The sequence below is a fragment of the Oryctolagus cuniculus genome, chromosome 8 (assembly GCF_051225735.1).
Source record: "Oryctolagus cuniculus isolate XC-2025 breed Fujian yellow rabbit chromosome 8, ASM5122573v1, whole genome shotgun sequence".
Lineage (NCBI taxonomy): Eukaryota > Metazoa > Chordata > Mammalia > Lagomorpha > Leporidae > Oryctolagus > Oryctolagus cuniculus.
The window spans coordinates 8,661,154-8,682,672 of NC_142874.1; the positions used below are offsets into that span (position 1 = coordinate 8,661,154).

A 21,519-nucleotide genomic window follows, 5' to 3' on the forward strand; every position below is an offset into this window, starting at 1 on the left:
GCAGCAATAATTAAGTGGAATTTGAAATTAAAACATAATACTACTTGCATTGGCACCCCAAGACATGAAATGATCAAGTATAAATGCAATTTGAATCCATAAAATTTATAAGAAAACTACAAATATCTAATGAAGGAAATTAAAAAACTAATTAGATGGAGGAATTATTTGATTTGATTTTCATTGACAGTAATACTCAATATTGTGAAGATGTCAGTTCTTCTTAAATGATCTTTTGACTGAATGCAATCTCAGTCAAAATCTTGCCAAATTATTTTGCACACATCAACAAACGATTCTGAAGTTTATATAAAAAGAGGCAAAAGATCCAGACTAGCCAGTGCAATGCTGAAGGGAAGAAACAAAGCTGGCGGAATTACTACTTCCAGTTGAAGACTTTCTATAAAGCTACAGCAGTCAAGACAGAGTGGTATTGGTAAAAGAATGAGCAAATAGACCAATGGACAGAGAGGCTAGTGGCAGACCCACACAATACAGTGAACTGATCTTTTACAAAGAGTAAAGAAATATAGTGCAGAAAATAATCTTGTCAATAAATTCTGTAGGAACTACACGTGCACACACACACACACACACACACACAATGAATCTAGATCCAAACCTTAAATCATTCACCAAAAACTTAACTCAGTAGGGATTACAGACTCACACGTAAAATAAACTGATAAAAGAAACTGTAATATATGAATGCTTAAAAAAAATAAGACAACACAGGTGTTTAGCACAGTGATAAGATGCTGTTGGGGAGCTTACATCCCATATAAGAGGAGTGCCTAAGTCCAAGTCTTGATTCTGTGTCCAAACTGGATTTCAGCTGGGGTGCAAACTGAGAGGCAGCAGGTGATGGCTCAAGTACTTTGGTCTGTGCCACCCCTTTGGATGATCTGGGGAGGGTTACTGGCTCCTGGCTTTGGGCTAGCCAATCATTGACTGTTGCAGGCATCTGGGGAGTGAACCAGCAAATGGGTCTCTCTAAGTCTCTTTATCATTGTCCTTCAACCTTGCAAATAAATATAAACAAAGAAAACAGTTGTCTTTCAAAAAACCACCTACTATAGTGAGAATCACTCTCCTACTTTCAAAAAGCATCGTAAAAATATCAATGAAATGTTGAAATAAAATCAAGTATGGCTGCTCCTGTGAGATTTGTTGGGGGCAAATTCTATGCATGATTTGAGAAAATTTGTGACTGTATTCAAAATTCACAAAGAAATACTGAATGAATTTGTTGTCTTTAGTATAAATTTTCAACTTAATGATGGTCACCTAAAATGGAATTTACTGCAGTAGATGTAGAATAGAAATTGCATATACACATGAAGGAAATGATCTAACATGTAGAACTTGCTGAGAATTCTCACTTGTCAGTCAAGACAAAGCAATTAGTTAATCACTGGTTTTCTGTATGTTAATTACATGTTCATTGCCATTTAAAACGTTATTATAGCTGTAAAGAAAGAATGCTAACCTGTGGTCATTCCTTCATCTTACCTCAAGGCAGCCCTGATTGTTAGTGTTACAGTCAGTCACATGACAGTAATTGTTGTCTTTAATAAATATAGATTACAGTCAGAATTAATTAATGAATTCTGTCCTCTGCGTTTGTCTGCAGCAAGGAGGCAGTGGGTCAGTGTCAGTGGCGCTGAGGCAGGTCTGGGGAGAAGTGCAGTGGCGATAGCTGCCATTTCTGTTTCTATAGCTGCCATTTCTGTTTATAAGGTTCCAACCATGTTGTTGAGCACTTCCACGTGGAGGTTGGCACCAGACCAAATTCGAGACAGGCAACTCATAACAGTGAATGAACAGCTGGATATCACTACCTCCCAAACTAGAAAAGTCTAGACTTTTGTTCCTCCTTGCAATAGCAGGCAGTCTGGAGTAAACAACACAAAGAAATGGAAGATGGAATTTGATACTAGGGAACCATGGAAAAACCCTTTGATGGGCTGGGCCTACATCCCTAGTCCAGATGGGCTGGACTAGATTCCTAGTCCAACAGGGATCTAACCTGCAGTGCTAAGGAAGATGCATCTGCCTTTGCAGACAAAAAGTGGATGGAACAATGACGTGGAGGAAAGGACGGTTCCAAAGCCCAAGTCCAAGTCTCACGGCACAAACTTTGCTGGGAGCAAAAGAACAAAAGCATCCACAACACAGGTTGGCACTGACTGTATCTCTGTCCTGTCCATGAATAAAGTCAGCTGTGCAGTATTTATAGCCCACATATAACATATCTCTTAATCTCAAATTTGACCTTAAAACTGCCAAAAACAAACAATGCATAAATTCTATTTTCCATGTAGTCTAATTGCATTTGAGCCTTTCAATGTAATTTTTAAAATAATACAGCTTGCCTAATTAAAACAATTCAGCTAACAATGATTATTTGCCTAATAATGCACAGTGATCACTGATGAAACAGAGCGTTTGCCTTCACTAGGAAGTTTTGTCGTTAGACCATCTCACATGTTACAGAAAATAGATATGCATGATGGGGAACCTGAGCACTGGCTGTTCACTTTGATAGCTCTTTGCAGGATCCAAAGGCTGGCCCTCTGCTATGCAAATCCAGAAACACATTTAACAATTCATCCAGAATTAATTAGGCTACTTGGGATTGACTGAGCTAATCAAAATCGCAAGATACCTTTGTTTATACTGGAGTGCCAATTTATGCATTTACAACAGGGAAAGGTTGAGGTTTATTTGCCAGTGTCAGCTCTGAGCCTGGGAATCTCTCTTCTAACGCCTGGTCAAAAGCTTCACACGATTGATGAACAGAAAGTTACCAAAAAAGGGGAGTGGGCTGTTCTCAAGGCAATCCAACCCTGATCAGCTAATGAATTCCCTTTTCAACGCTAAAGGCATTTCTGTCTAGGGAGCTTTTCTTTTACTTGTCACTTTCAAGATTATTGACAAATTCTTAGTTCTTAGCCTTTTTTTTTTTTTTTTAGGAACACAATGCCTATCACCATATGTGTGCAATTAGAGTATTAACTCAGCCAGAATACAGAAAATTGAGTACAGTAGAGCCTTCTTCATATCAACTGTTCCCATGGTCCTAGGCTTGGCAAACTGCATCCATGGACCAAATCTGGCCTACTACCTATTTTTGTAAATAGAGCTGTACTGGAACACAGCCCTACACATTTAAAGCTCTATTGTATATGCTATTGTGCTAGGCTGCTTTCACTAAAAATGCACAGTTGAGTAGTTTCAACTGAGATTCTAGGACCAAAATACTCTGTAATCTTTTGCAAGAAGTTTTCCATTTCCTGAAACACTATTCTGCCATTTTTATACTCCTATAAAGTGCATGAGTTCTTGAAATATGATCTATTGGATTCTACTCATTCACTGTTTAGAAAACCAAGCATAAATAATCACATACAGAATTCATGAAAATCGCTCTCTTTTATATACTACTGAGTTAATAAACTACCACTGTATTTTTTAAAAGCTTTGAGATTTCTGTGAATACTAGAATATGATGAGTTTCTACAGACCCTAAGAGAGACTTGCTACTTCCAGAGTCTAACACAACAAAAAAAGTCAAGCCAGCCCAAAGGTAATGCTACCTACTGCTAGCGGCGTTATTCCCAAGTCTGGCATGCAAACAATTAACATTTCTTCTCTCTTCTTAACATCCAATCAAAATACATTCCCAGGGCAGAGGCTCAGCCAGATGGAAAGTAATCCGATTATTCCACACAAATCATTCAAGATATCAGTCTATGAACAAGTTTATTTCCCCAAAAGTATATTTTAATGGGGATTGCTTTAACTGAAGTCCAACTTAAATCACCAAAAGGCTTAACAAATGCTTTGAGAAACAAAATCGTTCAAACTACTCCTTGTCAACTCTGCGGCTCTCCATGAAATCACATGAAGCAAGACCTGAGGAAAACTCCCTTGATGTTTCCCTCTGTCGAAAATTTAGACAAGATTGTTGCTTTGATTTTTTTTTGAAACCTAGAAATATAGAGATCTGCCATCCTTGTTTCGCTTCTCAAATACCCTCAGCAGCTAGGGCTGGGCCAGGTGGAACTCTGTAGCCCTCTGGGCCTCCCAAGTGGGTGACAGGGACCCAAGAAATACAATTTTCAAGAGCTGCAAAGCGTATCTTTGCAATGTCATCATCCTGGAGTTGGGGTGGAAACCTAGTGCCAGTTAACAAACACAGATAGCCTAATGCGGTTAACACCGATCCCTCCTCTGTGGAGTCCTCTTCCACTTTGTCTCTTGCTAACCACAGTGCTTTGTGACTTCATGCATGATGCTTCTGCTAAGTCTTTATCTCTGTGGCCATCCTCTAGTAGAAAGTCTTCCATGACTTTTCCACTTGTCTCTTTTAATTTTTCTTTGATAGAAATCAGGTTTTGTTTTTTGATTGATCACCAATTTTTGCTCATCTACTTTACTTATTCTCATTCTTGCTTGAGAGAAGTTTGCAAACTATTAATGAGAGGATCAACCACATTTACTTATGTCCTATCATTCCACAGAGGTCTGAAATTGAAGAGGCACAGACTGTCTTCACTTGTTCTCACTTGTCTTTAAAATAAGCCATAAACTTAAGAATTTTACAGGCCTACGATTATTGCCATACGATGAAGGTTTTAACTCACCTAAAACTATGGACACATCTTTTCTGCATATGAATATCGCTTTAATTACTTTAAACATGAACTTCTCTTACCTTGAAATACAGGTCTTTATAAAATCCCAGGTAAAGGTGGCGCAGTTGCAGTATTTCCACCTAATTGAATGCTACGCCTAGAAACTCAGATTTAAGGTCCTTTATATTCATCATCACAACAAAGAGGAGATATGAACAATTATGCAATTAAATCAGAAATTGTGAATAATGATCTGCACACTTTTTGTTTAATGTTCTAGATTTAAAATACACAGGCTGAGAATTTATTTAAATTATAACTTACATGATCTGTACAGATCTCAGATTTGCTATGGGAAATTTGATTTGAGGAATATAGTGAAATAAATACTGCAGTCTGTGTTTTGTGGATTTTTTTTTTTATTTGAGAGGTAGAGTTATAGACAGTGAGAAATAGACAGAGAGAAAGGTCTTCCTTCCACTGGTTCACCCCACAAATTGCCGCTATGGCTAGTGCACTGCGCTGATCCGAAGCCAGGTGCCAGGTGCTTCCTCCTGGTCTCCATGCGGGTGCAGGACCCAAGCACCTGGGCCATCCTCCACTGCCTTCCCGGGCCACAGCAGAGAGCGGGACTGGAAGAGGAGCAACCGGGACTAGAACCGGGTGCCCATATGGGATGCCAGCGCCACAGGCGGAGGATTAACCAAGTTAGCCATGGTGCCGGCTTTTTAAACATGTGAGTGCTCCTAGTCTTATTATGTGTAGCACGTTTTAAGTATTTGTAGTAAGTTTCTCAGTTTTGTGAAGATCTTATTGACAGTATATCTTTTCTTTCCTTTTTTTTTTTTAAGGGAGAGAGAGAGAATGAGAATGAGATGACCCATCCACTCCATCACATGCCAACGCCCACAACAGCTAAGCATAATTCAGGATCCTAGAACTCAGTCCGTACCTTCCAGGTGGCTGGCAGTGAACAACTACTCGGGGCTTTACACGCTGCTCCCCAGAGCGCATCAGCCAGGGTCTGCGATTGGAAGCAGGACTTGAGACTGAATCTCAGGTATTCTGGATAGGAGTTGCGACACTACAAGCAGCATCTGAAATGCTGAGCCTGTCCCTAAGGCAGTACCTTTAACCTTCCTCATTTTAACAAATTTTGTAAAGTTGCATAAATTTCTCTTAAAAATACTCTGCTACAGCCAAATCAAAAAGATTTTTGTAATTCTTCAGTGGAAAAAAGCCCAAACTATCTATAATGTCTTGCAAAAAACAAAGCCATTTTTGGTTAACTAGATAAATATGCCAAATTCAAATGAAGATCAGTCCTATTCTCTGACACTATATTCATTATTTTTGTAATAAATAAATCTTAGCATAGTTCAAGTTCCAAATGTCACCATTTACACACAAAAACACACATTTTGATAGAAAACTAAAATTCAAAGTTTTACAGCCTTGACATTGTAATAAAACAGATTTCCTTGAGAAGAAAGCTTAAGTGGGAAAGAATACTAATGAGGAAAGAAACATTAAAAGGTTGAGTACAGATGATTCAAAACAAGGCTTGCACAGAATAAAAACCACACAACAGGGAACTATTTAGTGGGGATCTTCGTGCCCTTTGGCTCCTTTGCTCGATAGCTGCCCCAGCCATTGATCAAAATAGTCCTAAAAATAAGAAGCAATCTGCATCCTTTCTTAGAAAGCAAAATGCTCCATGGCTGATCAGAGCCTCATGGCCCAGCGATTTCAGCCTAACACTGTTTTAGCCTAACACTGCTGCCCCACTGGCGTGCCACCCTGTGAAGGATCATCCTGATAAGACTGTTTGATAGGGTCCCATATGCTCAGTAGGTAAACAGTGACTGCGTCAGGAACTGAGGTCTGGAACTGAACAGTTTAGCAGGAAAGACTATGTGAAGGATATTCCATATGCAGAAGCCACACAGAGGAATTTCGGCTAACTTTTCAGTCAAGGTATGTCTTACTCTCTTCAGCGGAGGAAAGCAAATAGATCTTGCTCCTTGTGGCCTGCTGTGTAGCATAGTCTGATAAGCGCTGGCATCCCACATGGGGGCTGGCTCTAGTCCTGGCTGCTCCACTTCTGATCCACCTCACTGCTAATGTGCCTGGGAGAGCAGCAGAAGATGGCCAAGTATTTGGGCACCTGCACTCATGTGGGAGACCAGAAAGAAGCTCCTGGCTCCTGGCTTCAGCCTGGCCCAGCCCTAGCTGTTGCAGCCATTTGGCGAGTGAACTAGCTGATGGAATATTCCCTCCCTTTCCCTGTTCCTCTTCCCCCTATCCTTCTCCCCCACCCTTTCTCCCCCACCTTCTCCTCCTTCCCCTCCCCCTCCCACTCTGTAATCCTGACTTTCAAATAAACAAATAAATATTTTAAAAATATTGTTCCTGGGAGCAATCTCCTGGGCTTGCATGCCCAAGTGTTGTGCCTGTACTTATGGCAGAGAAGAGAAGAGATCGGGTTCCTGTAGAGGTTTTATACCTCAGTGAAGTAGGCAGGCATACAGGTTAAAATTGAATAGGTTTGTGAGCTGGAAGACCACGCCTTCAACACGCCTCTTTGAGTCACTCGCCCTACCTGATACCTTCACCACGCCCCTATGTCACCTCTTGCCCCTACCTGGCCACACCTGGGTACTCACCAGCCAATCAGGTTAATTAACCACTCCCCTTTGAGAGTGGATTAAAAGTCTGGAACAGGGTGTGTCCGGCCTTTTCCTACCACCCGCCCTAGGCTTCCTGGCCTAGATGCTCCTCCATGTGGCTGGTTCCTGGTGCTCGGAATGAACCCAGATCTACCTCTCTTTCTTAGATAAAGCCCTCACTCTCCTATGCATCTTTCGCACTAAATAAAAGTTTAAAACGTACCATGATGCCTCGTTCATTTATGCCAGTATTAAGAATTCTTCTCTAAATATTAGGCAAGAACCCAGTTGGGCTTATTAATATTGGAGATATATTAATAAGAGTATGGTGATATCGTATGGCACCCCAAATTCTGATATAACTTTAAGGGGCCACATTCCAATGTAATTTTAAGGGGTCACATTCCGATATCATCAGTACCTAAGATCAGCATTGTAATCTGGTCTGACTCAGCTGAGTTGTCTAATATTGCTATATATATAATATATATACATATATATGTATGTATACATGAACACATTATATATATTTAAAGGCAAAAAAGACTATAAAATAGGATATTTTAAAAACATTTTAATCTACCAAATAGCTGTACTTCTAAATATGTCTATTTCTAATTATTTAATAAAAAAGTAAGAAATACATAACAACTGATGGAACAAAGACATAAGCCTCAGCCATTCTCCCTCATTGCCAAAAGACAGATGAGCATTGGAATGCATTCCTTGCCCTTGAATCTCGATTGGGTCTCACACTCTACTGCCTTCATACCCCACCCCCACAGCCACCTGAAAGACCAGTTGCTCAGAACACTTGAAAGACCAGTTCCAGGAATTCCTCTCCCTGGTGCCCCTACCCCATCCGCATCCTAGCCCTCCTAAAATATAAAAAGGGCTGGCCCCTGGGAGTTGGGGCCTTCTGTCACATGTTCCATCATCTGCACGAGGGCAGCTGGTCACCCACCTCTACGAATTTATTTTCTGTGAATAAATTCGGTCTGGCTGTAAATTCATACACTGCCTCTTCTCTATTCTGTACCTCTTTTCCTAACAGTTTGGTGCCTCCTGTGAGGGGGCATCAACCTGCAACTCTCCCTAACAACTGTTTTAAGATTACTTAATGCTGTCTTTCTTCTTTCTCTCTCTCTCTCTCTCTCTCTCTCTCTTTCTTTCTTTCTTTCTTTCTTTCTCTCTCTCTCTCTCTCTTTCTTTCTCTCTCTCTCTCTCTCATTTTTCTTTCTTTCTTTCTTTTTTTGACAGGCAGAGTGGACAGTGAGAGAGAGAGACAGAGAAAGGTCTTCCTTTGCCGTTGGTTCACCCCCCAATGGCCGCTATGGCTAGTGCACTGCGCCGATCCGAAGCCAGGACCCAGGTGCTTCTCCTGGTCTCCCATGCGGATGCAGAGTCCAAGCACTTGGGCCATCCCCCACTGCCTTCCCGGGCCACAGCAGAGAGCTGGACTGGAAGAGGAGCAACAGGAACAGAACCTGGTGCCCCAACCGGGACTAGAATCCGGGGTGCCGGCACCACAGGCGGAGGATTAGCCTAGTGAGCCACGGCGTGGCCTTAATGCTTTATTTTCAATAATACAGCATACAGTTAAAAATTGTGTGGAAATGATTTCATTAAGTATTACTCCCACTTTAAAAATTTGATGAACCCAGAGAGATGTTATTTTGTTTTTGAATCTAGGCCATAGAAAATGTCACATAATACTCCTTAAATTCATATTAACTAATATTTCAACTTTAAAAAAATAGTAATGTGAAGGTACAAACAGAACAGAATATTTCTCCAGTTTTTCTTCATTACTTCATTATCATGTCAACATTAGAACCTTCAGACATTAAAACTATTGTAGTTAAAAGAGCTATGGAAGAACACGATGAGATCCTTCACTGACTCTTCTCTCCCTCACAGACCAAGGATCTACAATGAGCACAGTTCAAAAGAAACTATTTTTGTAGAATCTGTCTCTATCAGAATTCTCATTTGGTAGGTGGAATAATAAGCATTTACTGCAAAATCATGAAAGCACCAACTTGAATGTGAGAGTTTCTTATATACATATATATATATTTCAAAACATCAAGTGGCACACTATATGTATAAACAATTTCTGTCATTACAAGTTAATTAATATCAATAAAACAAAAGGAGACTAATGAAATATTTAACAAAACAAATCAAAATAAATTTATAAACACATTAGTTAATGTGAATACTTGTTATATATGCAAATATATAATTTCTAGTATATATTTACTAATATATACTATATACTCCATATGTATATAAATTATATGCCCTGTACATTTGGATATAATTCTCATTGAGTTCATACGATCTAAAATATGAATATTGGGGAAGAAGTGAAAGGAGTGAATGGAAGGACTATGAATCCATTCTTTTGGTTTTACTCATCAAGGAAGTTGGGGGGCAGACATTTCACATAGCAACGGGGCACTGCTTAGACACTTGCAGACCATTTCCATGTGTCTTGGTTTGAATCCCAGCTCCACTTCAGATGCCGGCTTCCTGTGAATGTGCATAATGGGAGGTAGACGATGATGACTCCTGTACTTGGGTCTCTACCACTCCCTGTGAGAGACCTGGGTTGATTTCCAGCCTCTTGGTCACTGCCTGGCTTTGCCCCATCTGCTGCAGGCATTTGAGGAGTGAAACAGAAGATAGAAAAACCCTCTCTCTATCTCTATTCCTCTGCCTTTCAAACAAATTAAAAAAAAAAAGAAAGAAAGAAAAGGAAAATAGAATAGTGTCAACAAATATTTTGTCTCTACTTTTCAGACATCTAATTTCAGAACGCAATAAAAGAACAGTAACCAATATTTATCGTTTCTACAGCACACATTTGCTCAAGTTTCATTATATCATTAACACTACTACTGCTGATAATATAAACTACACAGATAAATCACTGAACATATAGAGAGACACTGTTACAATGAAATGAGTCCAGTTGTATTTCACAAAGAGCTGCATCATCACGCTGATCTATCAAGAGAAGTGCTTGCATTTATCAGAGCTGCAGATACATTTTCAAAATGAATTGCAAAACCAATGGAAGGAAGAAAGTTTCAGAAAGATGAAAAGTGAAAAATAGGGAAGCAGCAATACAGGATGAGATTTAATTTAGATAAATGTAAAGTAATCCACAGAAGAAATGCCAAGAGAAAGAAACAATTTGAAGAGTATTGGTTTTAGGCCATCCTTTGGAGAACTACAGATTATTATGGGAGAGAACTGTGCTACATGAGCGTGAAGTAAAAACTAAGTAAAAGTTACATTATTATTTTAGATAACAGTACATTAAATACAGCATTACTAGTATAACGAATACAATGAATTTAATGGTAAATGTGCATTAGCGTTTAAGTAAATATTAAAAAGGTATCCTTATACCCCTTACACCCATTTTACTGAAGGAAGATCAAGCCTTCAAAAAGCTTACATTAATTTTCAAGCTTGTTCAGTTTTAAATGGCAAATTAGGGATGATGTGATGATGTAAAATTCGAAAACATGAAGTATGGACCTAAAACAAAGTAAAATTTTATGTGACATCCTAACAATAACAGCAGAAAGTACAGAATTCCTCTGAATCTTGATGTTTTCCATTTCTCAGTTTGTCATGCTTTCCAGCATATTTTCTGCTCTCCTCTGTCTGTACGTCTCTCTATGGCATTAAAAAAAAAAAAACAAAAAACACACACACACATTAAATCACTCAGTCAGTGAAGTGTAACACTGCAAACGATAATGATGTGAAGATGCAGTCTAGAAATCTAACTGAGTCATTACAGAATCAGAGTGAAAGTTCCATTACACGAGAGAGTAACTATGGAAATCAATTCACGAAGCAGTTAAGCGCAGTTCTGAGCCATGAGACTCCCATCAAAATAGCCTGTTTGCACGCATGTGTGTGTACATGTGTGTACAAATGTGTGTTCAAGTTTGTGTGTGATTTGAAAAAGATGCTTGTAAAACAGAAATCTTACCACTGAAAATGTCTAAGTACTGGGAATGGGAACAAACACCTCAGGCCAGTATTGCTTTGCTGTTTCTCCATCATAAAGAGAAATACAACAACGATAACAAAATATTACCTCACATGAAAATTAAGAAATACAAAGTTTAATTAGGAAAGAAATTAGTGCACATGCTAGCATTTCGGCAAATTACTTTCTAGTTTTCAGGGGTGATAGACAAGTGTGGATTTCAAATATGTTTATTTTCCATTTTTTAAAAATATTTTATTTATTTGACAGGTAGCGTTACAGACGGTGAGAGAGACGATGGGTGCAGGGGCCCAAGGACTTGAGCCATCTTCTACTGCTTTCCCAGGTGGTAGCAGATTGGAAGAGGAGCAGCTGGGACTAGAACCGGTGCCCATATGAGAAGCCAGCATCGCAGGCAGAGGATTAACCTACTGCGCCAAGGCGCCGGCCCCTATTTTCCATCATTTTAACCAAGGTATAATAAAGAAATTTCACAAGCAGTACAACTCTGGCACTGACCAGAGTTCCTTGTCAGGAGCTACTGGTAGACCCAGCCATGCCAGTTGCATATTGTTCCTGGAAACAACTGGAATTAACAAACGTGTTGAAATCTTATTCATAATCATCACTTAAAATTATTGGACTATATAATATGGCATAGATATAATTTATTTAAAAATTATTTTTAGTATAATAAATTTCAAAAATGTGGTAGATACTCCTAACTAGGTTTTCCCGGTATATTATTTCACCCTAATTCAAAGATGAATTCAAATTTATAACTGTGTAGATGGTTGCATGCTGCTAAAAGCTCCACTTGGGCCCTGCCATCACACATTGGAGTGCCTGGGTTATGTCCCAGCTCTACTTTCAATTAAAGCTTCCTGCTTCTATACATCCTGGGTGGGGCAATTGATGGCTCTGTTACTTGGGTCGCCGCCACTCATGTGAGAGACTTAGACTGAATTCCAAGCTCCTGACTTTGGCTTGGTCCAGCCCCTAATGGTGTACACTCTGGGGAATGAATCAGAGGATGAACGATCTCTCTGTGTCTACTGCTCTTTCCCTTTTCTTCCTTTTCAAATAAATAAAAATAAATGTAAAAAGGTCATAATGAAGAATGTTTTAAGACTTCTAGATATAGTGTCAGCTTGCTTTTCAAAAGAAAATAGCACATAAAGATTTTACATGCTAATATGTATAAAATATATATTTTATATTATATTGGCATATATTCACAATAATATATGATATATTCAATATAATGTATTTTAATTCATATAACATTGGAGTTTTATATTTATTTTAAATGTGTATATTTTATATTCTAAACATAATATAAAATTATATGTGATGTTTATTTTATTATAGACTGTATATTATATAAATTTAAATTTGGGGGTTGGGAGTACTTGGTGTTCCCTATGAGGAACATTGTTAAATCTAATTTGTTATCCTTTCACACCAGCTGTTTAATAATTTTATAAGTAAAGCATATTTTGTATATCATATTTATATTAGTTGGAGAAAAAATAAAATTCCATATAAGAAATGTCATCAATTATCTTAACCTGAAGAATTTTGATACATATAGCAAATAATTGTTCAATGTGATCTAAATTTTGCTAAATATGTGCATATAAAACATATTTTATTTTATAGTTATTTTATATATTTAATATATTATTCATATAATATTATTGCTATTTATATACCTGTATATAAACACCTATCACTATATTTATGTGCATGCATGTAGTAATATATACCATACATGGACAGTATTGTATCTGAAGGTTTACAAAATTTTTCATATACAAGTCTTTTTTCACTTGTATTTTGTCCTTTTTTTTTAGAAAGTTTTTATTTAATGAATACAAATTTCATATGTACAGCTTTTAGGAATATAGTGGTTCTTCCCCTCATTCCCAACCTCCCACCCCTACTCCCATCCCACCTCCTACTCCCTCACCCATCCCATTCTTCATTAAGATTCATTTTTAACAATTTTATATACAGAAGACCAACATTATACTACGCAAAGATTTCAGCAGTTTGCACCCTCACACAAATAAACAAGCTATAAAGTACAGATTGAGAGCAAGTTTTAACTATAGCACATTGAATAAATGCAAAATATAAATTCATAATGTATGTAATAAATCTCATTTTTGGTGTCATATTCACTTCTATACCTATTGCAACTCACTCTCAAACTACAAGTTGTAAGAACAGACACACTATTATTAACCAAACTGATTATTTTTAAGTTAAATTTATAAAAGTAGAATATGTAAATAAATTTATGACAATGTTAACAATGCAATTAGCATTTGAATTAGAACTGTCAATATGAAAATAATCTTTTCTTAATCTAATAAACTGGGCAAAACATGAGTGTTTTTGATTTCAAAAAATTTGCCATGCAAGTTGATTATTAAATAATTTTAGGATATAAATTATGATTTAGTTCAGTGTTATCTATTTGCCATATATGTCACAAATCATTCTTATCATAGTATATGCTATAGAGCTATATTTTAAAATATGTAGTTCAGTTAACATATTCGTTTCAGCATTTATTCCATTGGTGCTCTACTTAATCAACGCATTTACAACCTGAGATTAAACACATTCATTATTTTCTGAAGGATCATTTTTTTGAATAATTTTATATTAAATACACCCTAAAATATGAGGTGAGAACATAAGACTGTTATAGTACATAAAGGCATGACTTCAGAAGCTCTCCTTGAATCATTTTTAATACATTTTCTTTATCCAAAGCCAGTCACAGACTAGGTATTTATTCAATGGGGCAAAAGTAGACGACATGTATTGAAGGCAAGATTGGCAGAAATCCCAAACATTCATATGACACTACATTTTTAAAATATGTTATGATTTATCAATTATAGAAATATAATATTTATATAAAATGCTTCCTTCTATAGTTGATATATTATGAATTAATACAAATATTTAATTATACTGCTAATTTGGTGAACAGTATCTTTCACAAAGCTTTCTAATCACTATTACTTGAAACAGAAATACTGCTGAGTGTTATTTCACTTGAAATCAACAGCCTTCTCAATTATAATGCTTTTTAATCAAGATCTTTTTTTGCCTAGATATGCAACTGCATAATATGCAACTAATATTGATTTTTGTGGCTCTGTTTCTTAACGATTTTATTAAATTTATTATATTTGGTTAAGTTCAAGGTAAACAAATTACTTCAAGTCATGAATCACTTCATTTCATGAAGCATTAGGTTTGGTTGGGAAGTAGTTGTACCACTACACATGGGTAGATACACTCTCTTCATACTATGTCCTTTTTGAGTTTTCATAGATTAGGACTACGGAAAAAGAAAATTACTTCTTTGAGTGGAAAAATACAGTTTGTTCATAAAAGTCCTCTTCACTTTCCTGAAACAGAAGTACTTATTTTATTATTCTGTATATAATAAATTCTATCTAGAGAGAACTCCTGTAAAAATGAGCTATCTTTTCTTCATATGAGGCAGACTACTGCCAGTTCCACAAAGAGGACCATGAATTTCTAATGCTGCATATCCCAGGAGAACAGGCAGTAACTACATCTGATCACCGAGCACTTGGAATATAGCTGATTGCAGTGATGTTGGGCAATGAGTATATAACACATACTTCATCTTATAAACAGAACCAGAACAATAAACTATCTTAACAGCTACAATGTTAAATTAGACACTAAGATGCTTTTGATATATTGGTTTATATAAAATAAACTTCAAAGTTCATCTCATCTGTCTTCTTTTACCTTTTTATATGGCTACTACAAAATCTAGAGTAACACTTGTGGCTTGCGTTATAATTCCATCTGATAACACTAGCTTATATAGCTTCAAATAAACTGAGATATAATTCTTGTCACATAAAATTAACATTATGCAGTGTGCAACTCAATGCACTTAGTATATTCCCAGTGCTGTATAACCACCACCTCTCTGTAGTTGCAGAAGTCTTGGGTGACCCTAAAAGAATGCCCCTATCCATTAAGCAATGATTCTTCGTTTTCCCTTCCATACATTTTCTGAAAATTACTAATCTGCCTTGGGTGTTATAAATTTATCTCTTCAAGATTTATATAAAAGAATACTCAACATATTATCATTTGTTTTTTTTTTTTGTGTTACATTTCTTAATGCTTCCAGGAGTTATCAAAGTTGTAGCATATGTTGGTATTTCACCCATTTTGATGGCTGAATCATATTCCATTATGTTTATATATATCACAGATCCTTTATTTCCTCATCAACTGGTGAACATTTGAATTGTTTCCACGTTAGGCTATTGTGACTATAGGCTGCTATGAACAATATATACATCAGGACAGATCTATATATGGGACATATGGTAATTGTATGTCTAACTTTAGAGGAATCAACAAACCTTTTTCCATGGTAGCTCTGCTATTTTGGTTTACCATCAGCAATATATTAAGGATTCCTATTTTTTATGTTCTTGCCAACACTCATTTTTCATTCTTTGACAGTGGTCATCACAATGAGTGTTAAGTGGTATATGATTATGCCTTTGATTCAAACTTCCTTAATAACTAATGAGGCTGAGCATACTTTCACATGTATGTTGATGACTGCAAATATTCTTTGGGTAAATACTCAAATCTCTGGTCCATTTCTTGGTTGGAGTGTTTGTCTTTCAGGAAGTGAGCTCTAGGTGTTCCTTATTTGCTCTCCACACAAAACTATTTGAAATAAATGGTTTGCGAAATTTTTATCTCTTTTCCATACATTGCCTTTTTAATTGCTTTTAACAACATATTTGAATGCTTGGATGCACAAAAGATTTTAGTTTTTACACAGTCCAACTGACTTTTTTTATTAATCATTCTGCTGCTGTTTCTTTCCTTTTTTTTTGTTTTGTTTTGTTTTGTTTTGTTTTGTTTTGAAAAGAAGACAGATGGAGAATGAGAAACAAACACAAAAAGACAGGAAGAGAGCTCCTATCCACTGGTTCACTTCCCAAATGCCTGTAACAGCTGAGGCTGGCCCAGCCCGAGGCCAGGAGTTGAAAACTGTCTGTGCCTCCTCTGTGGACAACAGGAACCTTATTAGTGTGTGTGTGTGTTGTTCAAGATTCATTTTATTTACTTGAAATGCAGAGTCACAACCCATAAAATTCATACAGTGATGCCCTAAACCCTGTAACCTCAGGATACGACTGTGTTTGGAAATGAGACCTTTAAAGAGGTAGTTAGGTTAAAATGAAGCCTCTGCAGTGGCCCCAATCCTATTTCACTCGTGACTCATCAAAAGAGCAGAATTGGAAATGCAGGAAGATGCCAGCGCTGAGTGTGCAGAGAGGTGACCAAGTGAGGAGGCATCCAGAAACCACATGCAAATGAAGTATCATCACGTCCTACGTTTCTAGGAGCACCGTCGTGGATGCATGTGCTATTTCTGTGGGGCTTGAAGGCTACATCTGGTGCAGGATTTGACAGGGACTATGATTCAGCATTTACATCAGAAAATGGAAGAGCAGGGGTCAGCGCCGCCGCTCACTTGGTTAATCCTCCGCCTGCGGCACCGGCATCCCATATGGGCGCCGGGTTCTAGTCCCAGTTGCTCCTCTTACATAATCATGGACAACAAAGTTCTTGTGATATGGAACAGTCACTACTAACTATAATTCAAGGGCACATATTATTTACCATATGTTAGTATTCGTATTTTTTTAAGAAATGACCATACGTAATCCTGAAAATAATGTTCTAGAGGTAATCTGTTCTTATGTTATTCCATTGATAAGAAAACAATAGTATGGAGAAGTGAAGCGCCCTGTCTAGAGCCACACATAACTAACCACAGATGGAGCCATAATTGATGTCCAGTTAGTTCACCTCCTGGGTCTGTACTCATGCTCATCATATCAATGAAAGTGATAAAAATTATATAAAATGGGTAGCAAAAAATAACTATTTCCCCACATGTCAAATAGCTTCATGCTTTTGGATATTGAGCTTCAATTTTTTTTCTTACTGGCAACAGAAATGTTAACAGAAAGTAGTAAGAATTTGTAAGAGAGTTAAAATAACTTGAATTTTTTTTGTAGAGTACATTTATATTAATTTAGGTTAACTGATGCATTCATATGCCTTTGTTTTTATAATGGATATTATGTTAAAATCACAAAACCATAGAGTGACTTCTACTTAAAACGTGTATTGCAACTACATATTCTATTAATGCCATGACATAATTTGAAGACCCTCATTTCTTTTTCAATTTATAGTTCATAGTTTCTTCAAATTGCTAAAATTTTAAATAAACTGCATGAAGGTATATTCTGCATATCTGGAATTAAGACTGAATTAACCTTGCACTCATTTGGTTTGTTTCTTTATAATGGAGCTTTAAAGAAATCAACTTTTAAACTCACCTTAATATCCTTTAGTCTAAAACCTATGCTTCACGTTTAATATTTTATCCTATGCATATCTATAGTTTGATGATCCTTGATGCGTAAAAGTATCAAGAAAGAAAAAACATTATGTACTGTAATGAGATAACATGTATGCTCAAGGATTTCAATTTTCATTCATATAGACGCAAAAATATTTTGTTTCCACTGAAATGTATATTGTGCATTTTCTTAAATGTCATTTTGAATGTTATTCTCACATAGAAAAATGTTGAATATTTGTTACAACATTGTCCCAATATAACTTTTCACAAGTTAAATGAAGTAACTACCTTCTCTAAAAAGAAAAATTAACTATTTTAATAGCTGGTCATAAGAATTCAGAAGGAACTTGTAACTTAGAGCTTTATCATTGAGTATAAAATTAAAGCAAGTCTTAGAGGAGACAACGTGCTGCGTTTATGAATAACTTCATTGTACTTATTTGCATAATGACCATTGTTATCCCAAATGTCAATGTTCTAAGCAAATGTCCCATATTGTCTTCCTAATTCAAAATACAAATAATTTTATCACAAGTGCATTAAGCATGTTATTAAATATTATAGATTTTATCATAAGTGTAGGTAGTTTGAGGACTACAGGTGTAACAAATAGTTATTAAAAGATTCATTCAGATGTAATATTCATACTGTTTTTATGTGGCATGTATGAAATAGCAAATAGTTGGAAACAGTTCAAAATGGCTTTATTTATGTTTTGATACGTGGGGTGGAAGTTTAGCTCAATGTTTGAAACCTGCATCCCATATCAGTGTATCTGGGTTTGAGTCCTGACTTCACTCTCCATTGTAACTTCAAGTAATGGGTACATTGGAAGTGGTGATGGTTCAGGAACTTGGGTTCCTGCCACCCACGCTGGACACCTGCACTGAATTCCTGGCTCTTGGCTTTGGCTGACCACCCTGGCTGTTGGACAGTTGGGAAATGAGCCAGAGGATGGAAGATGTCAGTCTCTCTGCCTCTTCTCTTCAACTTTTTCAAATAAATAAAATAGATCTTAAGAAAAGAAAGAAAGAAAACAAATCTACTGACAACCTTGATCTTAGGCTTCTGGCTGCCAAACCTCCAATTAAGTTTCTATAGTTAAAACCACACAGTCTGTGATTCTTTGTTTCGGTAGCCCTAGCAAACTATTACAATAGTTGATTTTCACTTCCCCAAACCTGTTCTCAGAATCTTTTAGTCGAAATTCACACTTCACAAGCCATGCCCATCTTCCTATTTAAATGCTCTACTATTCTGATAGATTCCCCTATAGCAGCAAACTAATAATTTAAATTTGTTTGACCTGAAGTTTGTTTCTTATGGTCTTTATCTGATGATTTGTAACATTTGATCCTTAACTTTTTATTTATCATTATTTTTTTATTTGAAATGCAGAGCCACAGGGAGAGAGAGAGAGAGAGAGAGCGAGCTTCCAGCCACGAGGTCACATCCCAACCACCAGCTACAACTGGAGCTAGGTCAGGCTTTAAGTCAGGAGCCTGGAACTCAGTCCTGGTCTCTGATGTCTATGGAAGGGCCTCAGGTACTGGAACCGTCATCTGTTGCCTCACAGTGTGTACATTTGTGAGAAGATGGACCAGAAGCAGAATAGCAAGAATCAAGCCATTCACTCCCATATGAATGTGGGTATCCCAAGCCATAATGCCCTCTCCAGTATATCTACTTGAGATTAAGAACACCAATGAGGGCAGGTCACCTCTGTGGAAACAAGCAGGCTGCCTCATCTCTCCCCTTGATGTACCTGTATCCCCTCCACACATGCAGACCTTAATAATAAAAGTCTATTTATGGACTACCTTATGATCCTCACTAGTCAATTAGTCTACATTCAGGCATTAAACTGGTTCCAAAAATCTCAGATCCAATATAACTGAACAAATTAAAGGAGAGAGATATATATTTTTGAATATCTTATGATGAGCCTACAAGACAGATAGTCATAAACCATAAGTTAATTTCTGAATTATCTGCTGGAATATGGAGACCTACAATGTAAACTACAATTTAGTTTTACCTTAATTAGAGTCATATCATATTCCTTTCTTTGAGTCTGGGAATGTATAATTGACTTTAAATATTAAAAACATCAAAAATTTTCTAGAAACTTATTTTTATTTAACATGCGATTTTCTAAGCCTATTCAATTTTAAAAACCTTATTCTATATATGACTTATTAACAGTCTATGAAAATGTACTTGTGAATATATAATTCTTAGAAGAACTGATTGCTAGCTCTTGGCAAAGTTTTATTACAAATATGTAGCTAAATTTCAATAAGTATATTTCAAAATTTCTTTCCTAATAAAGACTTTATTCATAAGAAGCAAACATAATTAAAACAACAGGCACAAAATGTAGTAGGTAAAAATATTGGCTCCCTACAGACTGATGGTTTCCTAACAGTTTACAGACAGTTTCCCTCAGTCATTGCTTAACTGTATTTTCAGAAATTCTAAGAACTTTCTGGAAGGTACTGTTGGTCACTGAGTTTCTCAGGCTACAGTTAAAATAAAAAACTGTGCATTTAATGACTTTTGGGGGGGGTTGATCGTTATCACTAGCAAAGAACTGTGAATGAACTAGCTTGTTTATTAATATTATTCTAGATTCTGAACTAAGTTCTCATACATCTAGTCATTATACATCTACATTATCTCATTAACAATATAATCCAGGTATTAAGACTCTATTTCATTGAGAAGATTCATAACATAATAGTGCCCTGTTTCACTTAATAATGCAGATAATTTTGAGACATGGTCAGTTCTGTCATGAGGACATTATAGGATGTACTGACACACATCTGTATGGTCAGTAAGCAAGGCCTCTGGGTGCAATCAACGCATGGTAGACACAAGCTGTACAAGAGTGCTGCAGGTATACTAGGACACACTGCTCACAGCAGGCTTTCTTTTTCATATATGGAAGAAATGCATAAACAACTATCATCTGGTTTACTATCATATACCTTCTATACTCACACATGATAGGCAGTGCAGTAGGTTTGCTTATGTCTGCATCTTTACAAACAAGCTTGTCATGTGTTGTGCTATATATATATATATATATACACTTAAAATGGCTGCAACTGCACTGTACAATAGGCATGTCCCAGCTCCATTACTATCTTGTGGGACCACCATATTATATTAAGTCAGTCACTGATCAAAACTTTATGCAGGACATGACTGAAGGAAAATATTTACATACGCAGAGCTATTCTTCATCTATTCTTAAATTACCATTATGTTTACCAAACTGTGTTTTTTAACTATGTGCTTGATTTATTTAACCAGAGAAATCATCACAGCAAAAAATTAATTTGTTTGTGTAAATTAATTTGTTCAAAGAGAAATACCCTTTTGAAATACAAATTGATTATACTTACTAATGGTTACATGATACTTCTCACTTCTCAAGCAAGCAATGTAATTTTTACACATCAGAACATTGTATTGAGACAAATTTAAGTCTAATTTCCTGGCCAAATTTGTGTGATAGAAATAAAACATCCACAATCGAGAAATAATTTTTATATAGTTGATTGATTAGGTTATTTTTTGTTAAGAACATAGAAATGATGATGATATATTTATTGGAAGACATAGGAGCAAAAGGAGAAAATATGATAAAATGTTGAAATTGTACTTCCTTCATTATTCTATGAATATATTAATGTAATGCATTTTGAA

The 21,519-nt window shown here is 36.5% G+C and overlaps 1 protein-coding gene and 1 pseudogene across 5 annotated transcripts in view; one reads left to right on the forward strand and one right to left on the reverse strand.

Annotated features, from left to right (window-relative positions):
* Window positions 1–21,519, reverse strand: part of FSTL5 (follistatin like 5) — an 845,021-nt gene that overhangs the window by 330,834 nt on the left and 492,668 nt on the right. The gene's annotated exons all lie outside the window — the stretch shown is intronic.
* LOC138843451 (NADH dehydrogenase [ubiquinone] iron-sulfur protein 4, mitochondrial pseudogene) lies at window positions 1,552–2,250 on the forward strand (annotated as a pseudogene).